The 17,838-nt window shown below is 32.1% G+C and overlaps 2 pseudogenes; both read right to left on the bottom strand.

Moving 5' to 3' along the window:
* Positions 1-1,980: 1,980 nt before the first annotated feature.
* LOC132799862 (small ribosomal subunit protein uS2c-like) lies at positions 1,981-2,678 on the bottom strand (annotated as a pseudogene).
* A 224-nt stretch (positions 2,679-2,902) lies between these two features.
* Positions 2,903-17,838, bottom strand: part of LOC125420224 (DNA-directed RNA polymerase subunit beta''-like) — a 33,579-nt pseudogene continuing 18,643 nt past the window's right edge.

The following is a 17,838-nucleotide window of genomic DNA, read 5'->3' as shown; positions in this document are numbered from 1 at the left end:
ATTAGCGTGTTGTCTACTTATGTGTGGTCTACTCTAACATCTTCTCTTCATCTTCTTCTTCTTCCTTCAAAACAAAAGCCTTAACAATCCTAAATATCATCATACCAAAAACAAACACAAAAATCACATAAAGATCAAACAAAAAATCGGATTAAAAGTTGTGCAAAAGACTAACACCTTGTGTACGACACCCTTGGCCAGGTGAACCCAAAACAACACAAAACTCCAACAAAAACTGGGTTGGAATGCCAAGTAGCTTTAGATTGCTGGGGTTATAGCTATAGCCGAACAAAGGTGAAAGATCATTTATGCCGATACTGACAAGATGCTTTTATCAGGCAATGGGGATACTCTAAGCATTCCATTAGTGATATATCAATGTTCAAGCAGTCTTTCCCCCATAACGTAAACCAACTATTCATATCTTAGATTCAGTCGGATTCTAGAATCATTCTTCGAAACATACACAAGAGTTGTCTTATAACGATTAGATTACATACATCTAGTTCGACCCCCCCCCTCCTCTAATCAACCCTTTTTTTTATAAATATCCTTTTTGTAAACCTTTATCTTCTATTTTTACTTATCATTATCCCCTATAAGTACAAGCAATCTAACTAACAAATTCGTTAGACATAATCATTGCAAAGAAATATCAGGATTGAGTTGATCAAAGTTCATGTAATTTATTATTATTATTATTATTATTTGGATCAATCGATGAATTGAATGAACAAAACAATATCAATATAAAGGGAGTATTCATTGTCGGGTGATATAAATCAACCAATAGGAATTTGAGGAAAATGATCTTTTAGATCTCTTTCCTTTTTTTTTTTTTTTAACAATTCTTAACTTAATATCGTAATATTCTTTTTACTATTACTATAGATCGTATATGCTTTATTCTTATTTTGATCTTATTTGTATATTTTTCTTCCTTAATTCTAAGTGGATTACTTTGAGACACGTAGACATGCCGTCAGGCTAAGCTAAAAAAAAAGACTATGTCAAAAACTAATCAATGATGACCTTCCATGGATTCGCCTATATAAACCGCAGCTAAGGTTGCAAAAATAAGAGCTTGAATGCCACTTGTAAATAATCCAAGGAATATGACAGGTATAGGAACCACTAAAGGTACTAAAGAAACAAGAATAACAACTACTAATTCATTGACTAATATATTTCTAAAAAGTCAAAAACTAAGAGATAAAGATTTTGTGAAATCTTCTAAGATGTTCATGGGCAAAAGGATTGGGGTTAGTTGAATGTATTTACCAAAATAACCTAATACATTTTTTGAAAGGCCCACATAGAAATATGCTACTGATGTGAGTAAAGCTAAAGCAACAATAGTATTTATATCATTTGTGGGTGCGGCTAACTCCCCATGAGGTAACTATATGATTTTCCAAGGTAAAAGAGCCCCTGACCAATTCAAAACAAAAATAAATAAAAACATAGTTCCAACAAATGGGACCCAGGGACCACATTCTTCTCTAATCCGCATTTTGCTCACGTCTCGAATGAATTCAAGGACATATTCAAAGAAATTCTAACTGTCAGTCGGAATGGTTTGTGGATTATGAACAACTATAATGGCTGAACCTAATAAGATAGCAATTACGACCCAAGAAGTAATAAGTACTTGGCCGTGGACTTGGAAACTTCCTATTTGCCAATAGAAATGTTGGCCTACTTCCACATCGGATAGATCATATAACTCTTTTAGTGTGTTGATGGAACATAATAAAACATTCATATTAACCTTTGAAAGAAATAGAACTTTAAAAGGAATTATTTTGATTCAACCATCTCATTTTCGATTTGCATACTTGCATTGAATATTTTGAATACCTACTATTTGCATAATATCCTCGATTATTTTTATCTCTTTTGTGCGAATCAAAAATAGTAACCAATTCAATAAATCTATTATATGGAGTTCCAAAAATAATTTACTTATCTTATTATTAATCAAGAATTTCGTATATAGCTAGAACGGTCCTCACAAATAGCAAATACTAATTTGTTAAGAATTAATCGAATTGAAGCTATAAAGTCATCATTTTTCGAAATCGAAATATCTGCTAGATCTGGGTCACAATTTGTATTGTTGGAATGCTCAAAGTCATACATTCGTGAAGAGCTATAGATTCTTCTTGTTGATCAACAATTATTACAACATCGGGCAATCCAGTCTTATATTTAGTCGCACCTAGATATGTTTACAAGTGAGATAATTGTCTCTTCAACACAGCTGCATCCCTTTTTGGAAGACGATTGAGTCTCCCCGTCTTTTGTTCCATTCTCAAGTCCCTAAATTTATGAAGTCTCATTTTTGTAGTATACCAATTCATTAACATACCATCAAGCCATTTTTTATTAACATAATGACACTGAGCCTTTATTGCAGCCCGTGCTACTGAATTTGCTGCTTTATTTTTGGTACCAACAATTAAGAATTGTTTTCCCCTACTTGTAGCATCAAAAACTAAATCACAAGCTTCTGCCAAAAACCGAGCAGTTCTGGTAAGATTTATAATATGAATACCTTTACGCCTTGTAGAGATATAAGGTGCCATTCGAGGATTCCATTTCCTAGTACCATGACCAAAATGAACTCCTGCTCCCATCATCTCTTCCAAATTGATGTTCCAATATCTTCTTGTCATTTCTCCCCACACTTCTTCTGTTTTTTATATTTTTGTTGGAAAAAAACAAAAAGAGAAGCTAAAATAGAAATAAATAATTGTTCCCACGAAACCTTCTCTTCTACCAAAGATTGGCCATTGATACATGATCCAGACCATTCATTTCTTTCTATTCATTATTATCTTTATTTCTATAACCAAATTAAATGACCACAACACAAATAGAAAAAAGGATCAATTTGCTTTTAGGAATCATTAAATCCTAGAAATGATTGTTTTGATATATCATATAAATTCTTTGAAATGCAAAAATCAAATAATTCTCTGTAGTCCAACAAAATGTCTTTCATTTCCCACTCGAATAATTCTTCTTTTTCATTTCCAAAGGAATGTTGTGATGCTGCCTTGAACGGTGCACTAATCTTTTGAATTTGGTCCCAATGGGTATCATCCCCCTTAGAACAATGTTCTCTTTTAGACCATTCAACCAATCGATATGACCATATAGAGTAGCTTTGCTAAAACACGAGCAGTTTCTTAAAAACTCGCTTCGGATATGAAACTTTAAGTATTTAAAAATGCTTTTGTTATTCCCAATAATATGGCTTTATAACAAATCACTTCTTCCAAAGCATGCCTCGTTCGTTCCGCTCGCAACAATCCAATTAGTTCTCCTGATGAAAAAACATTAAACATTCCATATTTTAAAAGTAGCAATTTTGATGTTATTTGACAACAATTTCTAAATGTCTATTATGGATCTGCACCCCCAGGATTGATAAATCTTTTGGATCTTAGTAACCAAAGAGATATGACTTTGCACTATAGTTAGCTCAGCACCAATCAAGAATCCCCATGGAATTCTAAGAACTCTTGTTATATGTTCATTCCAGCTCTCAAACCTCTTTTCTAGCTTCATCGATATTGAATCAATCGAACGCACTTCTAATACTTGTTCCACTTTTGGAAGACACTATGTTATATCAGCAGATCTCGATTTTTCATATATAAATGTAACTAATGTCTCTCCTTTGGAAAGTATTTCTCCATAATGGCCATGAACAGTTGCTCTTGGAATGGCCAAATAAGACTTTGCCAATCTTATTACTACAGAGTCAATTTGAACAATTATAACTTGGCCCCGATTTTAGGTACGACTCTTTCTTAACTATAAATACATTTTCACAAATAAACTGCCCAAGGCTAATTATTGTAGCTGTTTCTACACAATAATTATGCTCATAATTATGATGGAGAAAATACCAATTTAAGTTGAATGGATTCAAACGGATGTTATTGCATGGAGCGGAATTATAAATTCTCCCATTTTATCCATGAAAAAATATTTAAGTACTTGAAAAGTATGTTTTAAATTGTTAAGTTCTAAATATTTAGTTACCCAGATCTGATTATGAGTTTTTAAAAGGTAATTATCAATTTGAGAGACTGTTCCTAAAGGGCCGAATGAATTCCTAATTGAAGGATCTCTTTTAATTGATTCTTTTATTACATTGTAATATTTTACATCATTGAATGGACCGATTTGGAAACAATTAAACGATGAAAAAATTATCAAAGATTGAGATTCCTTGCTTCTATTCAACAAAGTACAAATAGTTCCTTGATTTTGGCTAAGTGATTGTTGAATCCTTTCCTTGGAATATATAGAATAAAATGGATTGGTACGGTTTGATCGATTATTAGAGATCAATCCTAAACCTAACGGATCATTCCTTTTTCTGATATACAAAATATGGGATTTCATGCATGGAGCGGAATTATAAATTCTCCCATTTTCATCCATTAAACAATATTTAAGTACTTGAAAAGTATGTTTTAAATTGTCAAGTTCTAAATATTTTGTTATCCAGATCTGATTATGAGTTTTTCAAAGGTAATTATCAATTTGAGAGGCTACTCCTAAAGGGCCTAATGAATTCCTAATTGGAGGATCTCTTTTAATTGATTCTTTTATTACATTGTAATATTTTACATCATTGAATGGACCCGTTTGAAAACAATTAAACAATGACAAAATTATCAAAGATTAAGATTCTTTACTTCTATTCAACAACGTACAAATAGTTCCTTGATTTTGGCTAAGTGATTGTTGAATCCTTTCCTTGGAATAAATAGAATAAAATGGATTGGTACGATTTGACCTATTATTAGAGATCAATCCTGAACCTAACGGATCATTCCTTTTTCTGATATACAAAATATGGGATTTCACTAAGTTGATGCTTAGGAAATCTCGAATCAAACCATTTGTCCTTACTTCAACAAAGGAAGCATGGGCCTCTTCGATAGAAGAAGTTTTTTTGTCTTGATCCCAATTCAACACTAAAAAAGTCCAAACTAATTGAATGCTTGACCAAGAAATTCCCCAAATTGGTTTGCCATTCCCATAAAGACTATAATTTACAACTCTAATTTCTAGATTATCACTTTCCTGCAACAGTTCTCAGGGGAAAAGTGTTTCTAAATTTATACCGTCCACTATTTCATATATGATTATGGGCCGAACCAAAACAAAATATTTTTTCTTGGTAGGTGTGGTCCATTGGACATAGATCCAATTTTTTAATTTTTTTTAATCAAATTTTTTCAATTTTTTTGATTCCTTACATTTTTTTTAACCGTTCCTGGCAGTATCAAGATGTCATTGTGTCAAAATATCTTATCCATTTCTATAGCAAAATGGATATCTCCAAAATAGATTTTAAGTTCAATCTTTTTTTTCTTTCTCTCCACTTGTACCAATCCACCTACTCAACTTCTTATATTTAAAGTGATTCGTGTATCTACTCCAATGATACTATTGTTTTGTACCATTATAGAAGAAGATTCAGATAAAATATGCACTTCCTCAGGAATGAAAAAAAGAAGATTCGGGTCAAATATGCACTTCCTCAAGAATGAAAAAAAATCGATGTACTTTCATTTAGTATTTTGGCTTAAATTCTTTGACTCCTTGATACTCAAGCAAATCCTCTTGTTTTTAGGATTGAATACAACCCTATCGTCCCATATTTAGTAATTCCTAAACCTTTTCTTCTGTATTGAGGATCATCAAAATAAGCAAAAATAATATTTTTACAAAAAATACCATTTATCGATATTTCAATCGAAATAGTGGTATGAGCATTCGTTCTTTCTCTCGTTTTTGAATCCACTGAATGGAATAATGAATCTATTTCGTTATCTCTTTGCCAATAAAAATAAATCAGAATTCTCGTGTAGAATATAAGGAAATATGAAATTACAATGACCTTTATATATGATTCGATTAATTTCTAAATAATCGAAAATGATACTTTCTTTTTTACTAGAAAGACCCAAACTAAAGAATTTATGTTTTACTTGATCATTATTTATTTGATTTCCTAAAAGGCTAGTAAATATATTTCCTTCAGCAGAAATAAAATGAATATTCATTTGATCTTTCTTCCCCTAATTCTTTCCATTCTACCAACGAATAATCTATAATAATTCTCAAATTCAGATCAGCTAATTGTTCTCGGATAGCACTTCCTCCAGTAGAATTTCTTGATTTCAAAATGTCTCGAAGTCTTGGGTAGTAAAAAAAAGTGGGATGCTCTATTTCCATGATTGGATCTCATATTCGAATGAACCTCATAATCGTAAAAAAGTGGGTTTTTCAGTTATGGGCCTAGCAAAAGAAAAAATTAGATAGGGTCCTATTGGATCTTCCCCCCTCCAAATCGGATGTGAAAGTTTCCTCTCATCGGGCTCAAGTAGTTAGACGAAAAAAGATAAAGAAAAGAAAGAGGTTTCGTTTCCATTTTCAAATTCTATAAAAACCCCAAAAAAATATACTCCTTACTCAAGTTCCAAAAGAAGGTCAAGCAACATTTCGTTGATGCATTTTATTTATTTGTTTTAGTAAATTTTTTGAATTGAATTCTTTATTTAATTATGGCATAATAAAATAAATGAAATGTGAAATTATTAAGTAGTGTACTTCCCTTCGAATGATGAATCCCCTTAATTTTAATTAAAGTAAAGGAGGGCCTTAGAATTCATAAGGTATTTACTTGTCTATGTATCGTTCCGTTCAATCTTTTAGGTCCCTACTTCTCCTTGATGGTTATTTCGTGATATCCTTAAAGCCTATATGCGATGGATAGACTCCTGCCACCATGATATATTTTCTTATTTTGCTTATTTCGATAGAATTTCTTTCATTTAGAAAGAAAGGAAATGGTTAATTCCACAAAAGAAGTCTTCTTTTCACAAGGTACAAATTTCTACTTATTTGTTACTGAATCAACCATAGACCAATTCTTTTTTTACTTGGGAGTATTGAACACAACCATAATTATGAGTTTCATGTTACTCCTACCAAGAGACATGTTAGATCTAGGACATCCTAATTAGATTGAATGGGATAACAGTTTCTCATTCTGAATCTGTAAACCCATAATTTTGATCAAATTACACATTGCAATATACGAGATCTTTAATTCTTTAAGAGGCTTGTCTAAAAGATTCGCAATATAACTAGGAAGACGTTTCAAATACCACATATGGGTTACTAGGAATGCTAGTTTGATGTAACTCATTTGATATCTTTGTATCTAAGAATCAACAAATTCAACTCTACATTGTTCACAAAATTTTGGTTCTTCTTTTTCATCTCCTATTACTCGATAATTTCCACAAGCATAAATCACACTTTTTATAGGCCCAAAAATTCTTTCACAAAACAATCCATCTTTTTCCGGTTTATTAGTTTTGTAATGAAAAGTGTAGGGTTTTGTCACCTCTCCAATTATCTCTCCATTAGGTAGGATTTTTTTGGCCCAAGCACTAATTTGTTGAGTTGAAACTGATCCGATTCGAAGTTGTTGATGTTTATACCAATCAATCATAGAAGAAAATTGCTAATTCATTCCAATTAAGCATCCTTCCTATTAATCTGGAAGCCTTTCTCAGATACAAGGAAATGATTCAATTCCATAGCCAAAGATCGTAATTCTCGAATGAGCAATCGAAAAGATTCTCGAGCATCCTCCAGTTTAGGTATTATTCCTCCAATGATCGTAGTACCAAGTACATCTTGGCGAGCTCTAATATGATTAGATTTATAAGTAAGCATCTCTTGTAAAATATGAGCAACATCAAATCCCTCTAAAGACCAAACTTTCAATTCTCCTACCCGCTCCCCCCCCTGCTTGGCCTTTCCTGTAAGTTGTTGTTATGTAACAAGTGCATAATGTCCGCTAGAACGTCCACGCATTTTATCATCAACTTGATGGATGAATTTCAAGATATAAGGCTTTCTATTATAACAGGTTGTTTAAAAAGATCCCCCATTCTTCCATAAAATATTTTGCTTTTTCTTGGATACTCGGGTTCAAATACCCATGGATTCGCTGTTTATACCTCTCATCAAAAGGTGCTATTTGATAATGTCTATCTAGCAGACTAACAGACAACCTGAGAGAACATTCATGCGTGAGGGTATTTCTAATGGGTTGAAGACCATATCAATGGGTCTTCCATCTTGCAAATAAGGCATTTCTTGTCTAGGTAAAATTTTTTAAATGATACCCTTATTTCCATGTCTTCAAGCTACTTTATCCCCCACTTTAATTTCACGCTTTTGTGAAATATATACACGAATCATTTCTGGATTATAACTAGAACCCCCTTTTTTCTAAATCCATCTCACATCAATAACTCGACCTCTACCGCTGATAGGTAACTTTAGGCAAGTTTCATTTGAAGTGGATACTTGAATGCCAAGGATGGCTCATAATAATCTATCTTTCGGAGCATACAATCATTCTTTCGCCATCTGGGATGTTAATTTACCTACTAAAATATCACCCGTCTCCACCCAAGACCCCACCATCATAATTCCTTTTTTGTCTAAATTTGGGAGTAAATGGGCTTCTAGATGAAGTATTTCATTAGTGATTCTTTTAGGACCGTGACTTGTTACATGAGTCTGAATTTCATATTTCCATATGTTAAAAGAAGTATAAATATCCTCATATACCAGATGCTCATTAATGAGTACTACATCCTCATAATTGTAACCTTCCCATGGCATATAAGCTACTAATATGTTTCTTCCCAAATCGAGTTTGCCGTCAATGGTAGCAGCATCATCCGCTAAAATTTATCCCTTTTTAATACATTTACCTTCTGTAACTTGGGGTTTTTTATGCGTACAAGTATTTTTGTTCGAACATTGATATATCACTAATGGAATGCTTAGAGTATCCCCATTGCCCGATAAAAGGATCTTGTTAGTATCATTATAAATGATCTTTCCCTCATGTTCGGCTAAAGCGAACCCCGGAATCTAGAGTTACTTGCCGTTCCAACCCAATTCCAACAATGCACTTTTCAGACCGAGAAAGAGGAACTACTTGACATTGCATATTAGAAATCATTCAAGCTCGATTCACATGATTATGCTTGATAAAAGGAATGAGGGAAGATTCAATAGAAAAATATTGGAAGGGAAAAATACTTCAAAGATGAACCTCCTCCCATTCAATAATCAGGAATTCTTGACGGTATCTAGCTGGAACAACCTATTCTTCCCGAATACCTCAATTCAGTGCCAAAGAATTTCCTGCCGCTACCATATAGTATTCATCTCTACTTGGTGATAAATAAAGCATCCATACTTTTTTTTTATCTCTCAGAGATTTCATAAAATGGGCTTTCTAAAGACCCCCAATAACCACACCTCGTACGAATTGCTAAAGAGCCAATAAGTCCAATATTGATTCCTTCAGACGTCTTAATAGGGCATATGCATCGATAGTGACGAGGATGGATATCTCGTATCCGAAAATTGGCAATTCGCCCTGTCAATCCTCCAGGGCCTACATACCTCAATTTTCTACCATGAACTATTTGTGTCAATGGATTAGTTCGATCCAAAAATTGAGATAATGGGTGTACTCTAAAAAAAGATTCATAAGTTGATACGAACCTAGGACGACATGCTCCTAAACCTGTATTATATTAGCCCGGATCTCAATTAAGTTCAAGTTCTAATGGAATGGACCTCAACCCCTAACCAACTTGTGGTTAGAAACCTTGGTATAATGTAGACACCACAATAGGGGATGGAAAACCTATTGATAAGTCAAGCTAAAACAACTAATTCTCTAATGGTGTTTTAGGTGTTCTCAAAGAACAAAGAGATAATTTAATCTCACAAGTATTTTCTCAATCAAATCAAAGTTTTTTTCTTATTGAAAAATAATCCTTTAAATAGGCTTTGAAAGAAACAAAATAAACCCTAGAACATAAAGAAAACCGGCCACCACACATAAAGAAACCCAGTTGGCCGAAACTATACTTCCTTTCCTAATCTAAGTTTAATTAATTAATTCCTTTATATTAAATTAGGAATTAATTAATTTACAATGGAAAGAATAAAATAAAAACCTTCCTAAAGTTATTTGTCCATAAAATAAATAAATAAAAGTCAAAAAGTAATGGTAGTTTCCTAAAACAAAAAGTAAAAACAAATTAGGAAACTAAAAATGCTAGCCTTTTTGATCAATCTTTGACTCTTTGAGCTTCAAATCAACTTCTAGATGCTTTGTACAATGCCCAATAAGCTGAATATGAAGGCCCACACGTTGCCCATGCTTGGAAAAATAAGAAAAGGCTAGTACAGTAAAATACAGTAAAGCCAACAAGCAATACAGTAAATTCGGCCAAATTGTTGATGCTGTCCATAGAAGCCCTTTTTGATTGCATTTGAGGCTGCTTTAACTTGATTCCATGACCTCTTAGGCATATGTATTGAACCCATAAAGCATTGGAATCATTTCATGCTTCCCGGACTCCAAAAATGTACCACAACCGTCACCCGGGTTCGTACCAGTCTCCAGCGCTTGTATCAACAAAACAGGTCTTGGTTCTTTGGTCATGATCATTCCTTCTTGATTATGATTTATCATTTGAATAAGCACAGCAAGGTTATCCTTGAACTTCTTGGCTTGTGCTCTAGTGATTGGTCCCACCTTCATCCGTAACGGATTAGCACCCCAACGGTTTATCGGTTGAGCGGGCTCGGGCAGAATCACATCATAAGTGTTAGAGAATCATGGCAAATTGTTAGCCATAAACAGGCCAAACCCAAGACCAAGCCTAATGCCTTGGCCGATTAGCAACTTCCTTAGTTTGCCTTGTATTTCATTTAGGTAGTTGATTAAATCATTTTGTGTTATACTCTAGGCTTGTTAAGTTGGTGCATAAAGACACCAAAATGTGTTATTTAATATGTATTATCCAAATTAGAGTGTTAGAAAGTTTAGGGAAATGAAGCACCTTGATGACATGGAAAGCACCTTGGTGACTAAGATGGTGACATGGAAGCTACTTGGTAACATGGAGCCTAACCATTAGGCCTCTCTTTCATCCAATGCATGGAACGACATGTGTCATCATGCATGAGGACTACTTTAACATGAAGCACCTAATGAGGCAGCAACACTTGTCAACAAACCATGAAGCATGTGGCAAAGTTACTTTACACATGTGTTTTGCTTCACCATGAAGGACTTGTTTTGTATTGGTGTTTAGAACCATCCTGGTGTGGTTTCACACTTATTTTGTATGCTATAAGTATGTATTACATCTAAATGAATGAATTGTATTGAATTTTGGAGAAAATACCTTGGTTTCCATTTTGAAACCAAGAGAAACACAAACTGGTCAAAACGGAAAAATTTTCCAGCAGCTTAAACAAAGCAAGCCAAGAACATCTAAACTCCAAATCAATTTCCAAACATTTAAAACCTTATTCTCTTTAGATTAAAGTTTCCCTAATCCTTTCAATAAGTAATTTTTAATGGAGTTGAAGTTAGCAAATTTCGAGGAGTCAGTATCAATTTGTGCCTAATTGCTCCACATATACTTCCTCTAGCCATATTTTCTAAACAAACCAAGGTCAATTCGAATTGATCTTGTAAGAGGTTCGGTACCGAATGAATATGTTTATTTTTTAAATGATTCATATCATCAAGTGTACCCATTCCGAATTTCATTCCAATCAAATGATCCACAGCGGCCAATATATCTTGAGGTAATAAAAATGTATTGTTCTGCTGTATATCAAGATTTAGTCTACGGTTCATATTTTTTCGACTAATCCTTCCTAACTCACATCTTTATTGAAATAATTTCTTTTGTAACTCCTTACATAAGGATTCATAAAATACCGTATCTCTTTCTACACAAGCAAATTGTTGACAAAACTCCAAAATGGCATTTTCTTTTGACTTAAATTTTTTTTTTCTCCTTATCATTCAAGAAAGAGAAGTAAATGTCAGGGTAACAAACATTCTCTAGAATTTCTCTTAGACTCGAACCCATATCTAATGATAGAAGTAGAATAGATTTTTTATGTTTCCTACTCACACAAGCCCATATCCTTGCTTTTCTATCAATCTCTAATTCTAATCTTCCTCTTTAATCTGATATTATGGTGCCGATATAGATCAAAATTCCATTATGGTCCAATTCTGACTGGTAATAGATATTGGGGCTTTGTAATATTTGATTGATCATAATTCTGTATATGCCATTTACTATAGAAGTTACTAACGAATTCATTAGAGGAATGTTTCCAATAAAAATTGTTTGTTCTTGCATATCCCTACTAGTTTACCAAATTAATCCCATGGATACATATAATTCAGAAGAATAGGTGAGTGATTCAAATATAGCATCTCTTTCTTTTATCAATGATTATACCAATTGATATGTTTCCACAAATAATTGAAATTCAATTTCTTGATCTGTATCTTTAATTTTTGGAAACTTATAAAATTCTTTTGTTAAGCCCCAATCAATGAATTTACAAAACCCTTCAAATTGCATCAAATTAAATCCAGGTATTATAGACATTTCCTTAGTTCTACCCCCAAGCATTTTTTTATTTCTTATTTATAGAAAAAAAAATCCCATTATTTGCTCATTCTTCATCAAATCATATGGATCAATATAGCAATGATGGAATTGATATTCTGTTTATTGAATCACATGAAATTTGACCTAACTCCATATAATATATGGAATATATGAAATACGTATGAAGGAGGGATAACGAGAATTTTATACTCAAATTGTAATTTGCAACAGATACAAATGAAAATGTTTTTCTTATGGAGTTTTGTCTAGAATATCCAAACAATTTGTATAGAATACGAAACCAAAAAGTGATTCAATTTCTACCATTATTATGATATTCCATATTCCAATCCGATTGGATACCATAAATGTATTCAGGATTTTCTTTTTTCTAGCACTTAACTTTTTCATGGATTCAATTGTTCAAAAAATAATTCACAGAGAAGAGAGAGATTTTTACCTTTTTCTTTTAATCGAATTCATAGAATGGGATTGAAATGTGTAAAAAAGCTGATTTTTATTAAACATGTGTGGGTATAAATAGAACTATCTATCTGCACTCTCCTTCTTTTTTTAATTATATTATTTTGTTGGGGACAGAAAGAACCTGTCATGCTCTATCAAATTTTTGACTTTCAATATTCAATCTATTTGCTGACAAATTGTAAAAATTGAATCGAAGCATGACAATTTCCTCAAAATTTCCTAAAATTACCTATAGGCATCCTATACAGATAAGATGCCTGATTTATCTGTTTAAAAAATTTATGGTATGGGGTTTACATATACCCTAATTGCTGTTATAATTGAAACTGAGAAGCCTTCTTTTTTTTTATTGAAAACAAAAAGGATTAGTTATGTATCAATTTTGATTTTCTTAGATCATTAGGGAAATAAAATTTGTGATTCAAATTCAAGAACCGTTCATGAATTCATAGTCAATAGTTAACGGTTCAAATTTGTCTTGAATTTTTGCTTTTGTCATTGAAAATCCACATCCGCATTTGGTTTTTCACTCGAAAAGGGAAGGGAATGTTTTCATATATTTTGTATCACTTTGGTGGCATGGCCGAGCGGTAAGGTGGGGGACTGTAAATCCTTTTTGCCCAGTTCAAATCCGGGTGTTGCCTGATCAATAAAAGAATCAAAATACCATATTTTGGTTTGCTGATAAAACTTACCCATTTTTTTTTTTCCCAACAGAACCAAGCTGAGGAAAAAGACTCTTCATACTTGCTTGATAGGGCGGAAGATACTTTGTATACATACTCATGAAAGTCTTTAAGTTCTCCGGGATTCATTCAATATTAATTAGATTGAATGGATAATTGGCTTTGACTTATTTATATATGTATTTATTATATATATATATTTATTTGAATATATTATGTATTTATTTATGTATTTATTTGAATACATAAAGAATATATAAATATTTTTCCATATTTTACTTATATTGAACATATAATTTCTATTTATAATATAAATTTATAAATAGAAATTATAAAAAAAATACAAAAAGAAATTCTTACTTTAATCTCTAATATTTTTACTTTAATCTCTAATCAAGAACACGTAATAGGACGTCTTCGATTGTTTCATAAAGCCAATCGGAGACGTAGATCAAATGGGAAAGATGGGAAAGAAAGAAATAAGGGTATGTGGTAGATAGTCATCTATCTTGATTCTATATTTTTATACTTTTGATTTAATAAAAAATAAAATAAAGGGCACCAAAAGAAAGAATAGGTTTTATTATTACTACATGTTAGTAACAGCCCTTTGCTACTTTAATCAAAAGGTTGTCCAGCGTATTTTGCTAGTGCTTAATGTTTTCTTATTATACCAGAAATCTTATAATTATAAGAACGTATTATAATTGGATTTATTGGATTGTGTTATCAATAGTGTTGGGTCAGAACCCCCCGTTGACTTTGTGCTAGTGATTTTTTTTATTATTAGTGGACGATAATTTATGATTAGTGAACAATAATTGAATAATTCCTTCATATTCATAGAGATAGAGGACATAATTCACATGGATATAGTAAATCTCGCTTGGGCTGCTGTAATGGTAGTCTTTACATTTTCCCTTTCACTTGTAGTATAGGGCAGAAGTGGACTCTAGAAGTACTGCTAATTGAATTTAAGAACCAAACTGTATCAATTTTTTTATAGATCTTCCTGCAAAGCCTTTTTTAATTTTAATTTCACTATTTAAATTAAAATTCCATTTTAAAATGGAAATAAAAAACATATTCATTTCGAAACGGTATTTGATTCTAGTGGAGTAATGGATTCTATGAATAATATATGAACTCTTTCAATCAAACAAATATTGCAATTATTCCCATGTTTTTATTTCGAAAGGAATACAAATGGTAGGAAATTGATTCCAACCGTATTCCTCATAACTTTTTTATTTCGATGACCCGACTCTTACCAAAGTTATATATGGCCAATGGGAAAGAACAAAACCTTTTTTTTTCATTTTTTTTTTACTGTTCAAAGAGAAAAGAAATCTATTATTACATGGATATATAGTTTTTATGGGAAACACCATAGTGGTTGTCCAACAAGATACTACAACTCCATATAATAAAATATTGTCTTGGGCGAGTCACATATTACGCACTTACCGTTTGTTTTATTATGTGGTTTATTATTTTATAAATTTTATTTATGCTATGCTTGCTTTATTAAACTCATGTCATATCATGGTTCAAAGGTTAAAAATCGATAAGGTTTACTAATCCTTTTTGAAATCCGTAGAAGTTCCTATGGAACCTCTCCGAACCTCTATCAACTGCTCAATCAATCACTTCTTTGTCGGAATGCTAACAAACATATTACTTGCTTTTATTTTATCCATACCCTTTTTTCCATCATTGGTTTTTTTCTTTCTTTCAATGGATATTGAGATTCATATTAAAAATAATCCAAAATACAGGAATTAGAATCGTACGAATAAGAGTTGTCTTTTGATTACTTCCAATTATTAATTGGAATAAACACAAATTAAATAGAACTAGATGAAGAAATAGAATTGGGACGCGACACTATGTAATTTATATATGGAATTGATATCTATATATATAAAGATAATAATGTAGATTGATATATATTAAATTAACCTATATCTTCAGACAATAAACTTTATACAGTACAATGACAATACTAGATAGTATGGTAGAAACAAAAATATGAATCTTTCTTTCTACCATACTATCATCTCTCATAGAATACTGCTGATTCTATTTTGTTCATTTCATTCATTTAATACGCAAAATTGGAATCTTTTTCATTTTATTTCTTTTCTTCAATCATTGAAAAGAACTAAAAATCCAAGTCTAATTCAAATTAATCGCTTTGACTTACTATTTTTACATATATTATAAGTAAAAAAGCAATAAGAACTAGAATGAACAATGCAGTAGCAATAAATGCAAGAATATTGACTTCCATAATTTCATCGTTTCATTTTTCTTTAATTAGTAATAACTCGGGATTTAATCCCATAAAGATGATAAATCTTTTGTCTGTAAATTCAATGGGATGAATTACATCTCGATGTAATCGAGTCGGATCAATATCATGAATAACGATATCTGGGCTATCGAATCGGTTCATCATCAACAATTGAATAGTATAACATAGGAAGATCTTTTATCCATATCGACTTCTAAGGTTGATTCTTGATCCAATCAAAAATTCCTTATATTAATTTAAATTTTAATTTATCATTCTTTTCCATTCGTTTTTCTTATAACTTACTGCCTTCCTTGTACAATCATCTGATCCTTGTACGATCTGATGAAGTATTATCTAACCGCCTTTACACTTGCCTTACCATTGATTTTAACCAAACCTAAATAAACAATCAAAATGAAAAAAATTAGGGATCCGATTGGGAATGAAATTCGGCTATTTGTATTCCCTTCCACAGAAAAATGGAGAGATGAATTGATGTATTTTTGTTATTTTATTGGATTTGGATCCGTCGGGACTGATGGAGCTCAAACCCATAGCTTCCACCTTGACAGGGCGGTGCTCTGACCAATTGAACAATAATCCCAGGGAAATAATGTAATAAAATAAAGTGTACAATATACCTATTCTTAATGATTTCATTCAAACACTTTCGATTTAGATTTTCAATTAAAATTGTCATGTTGGAATAGAGAAGCGAGTGATAAATTTCTATCCATGTGGGTATGCACTTTAGCATAAGCGGCATCGATTACTAATAATCTCTTTGTTATTGCCAAATCAATTCGATAATGAATCTTTCAATGAAAAAGTTTTTTTTTTCTTTATTTTACTCTTGTCCTTAGCCTTTACACTTACCGATCCTGATATGAATCTAGATCATTAGAAATATCAAAATTTGTTGGAAAAAAAATAAATTAAATCGAGTAACTAAATAGTGGTGGAGATATATCAAGAACTTTTACTTTTTTCCTATTGGGATCGAGCATTTCGGGAAAACAACAAATGGGTTATATCATGGTAGATCGGCGAATTATTGGGCCAAGCTAGATTTGAACCAGCGTAGACATATTGCCAAAGAATTTATAGTCCGTCCCCATTAACCGCTCGACCCAAGATAGGAAGAAGCAATTTCATGCTTATTGATAGTCCATGATCAACTTCCTTTCATAGTACCTTAGCCCCAAGGGAAGTCGAATCCCCGATACCTCCTTGAAAGAGGGATGTCCTGAACCACTAGATGATGGTGGCATAATTGCCCTACCGCCATTATACTATGCTCATAGTATGAATAGTTTTTTGAAATTGTCAATGTACAATATATTAGAATGGGAATGGCATGACTTAATACAAAGGATAGCACTTTTTGGTGAGTAATTGGTCTACCAGAAAGGGGGGCTAAACCCCATTCTTACACTTTCATTCATCAATTCACTCATTGTTAAGATTAGGTGGGCATATTTCTACCTCACACTAAGTCAGGAAATTCAAATAAAAAAATGATAAGTTATTGAATATTTTCTCTAATTTTTTTTTGGTTCAGAGGATAGGCCGAGTCTATTTATCAATGATTGCTTTGATAAAATATTTTGGAGTTATGTTGAATTGGTAGGTATATGTATCATTCAATTGAATTTCATTATAATGGAAAATAATGGAAAGAAATTAGGTTCAGCCTGTCTAAAAACAATTCATTGCATTGATATTTATCAAATCCAATGTCAATAGACCTTTTTTTTCCTACACTTACTACTGTATCCTATACTCACTAGGTAAA

This window comes from Ziziphus jujuba, chromosome 11 (assembly GCF_031755915.1).
Source record: "Ziziphus jujuba cultivar Dongzao chromosome 11, ASM3175591v1".
Taxonomy (NCBI): Eukaryota; Viridiplantae; Streptophyta; class Magnoliopsida; order Rosales; family Rhamnaceae; genus Ziziphus; species Ziziphus jujuba.
The sequence above is the reverse complement of the archived record's forward strand: the minus strand, read 5'-3'. Positions and strand labels throughout refer to the sequence as shown.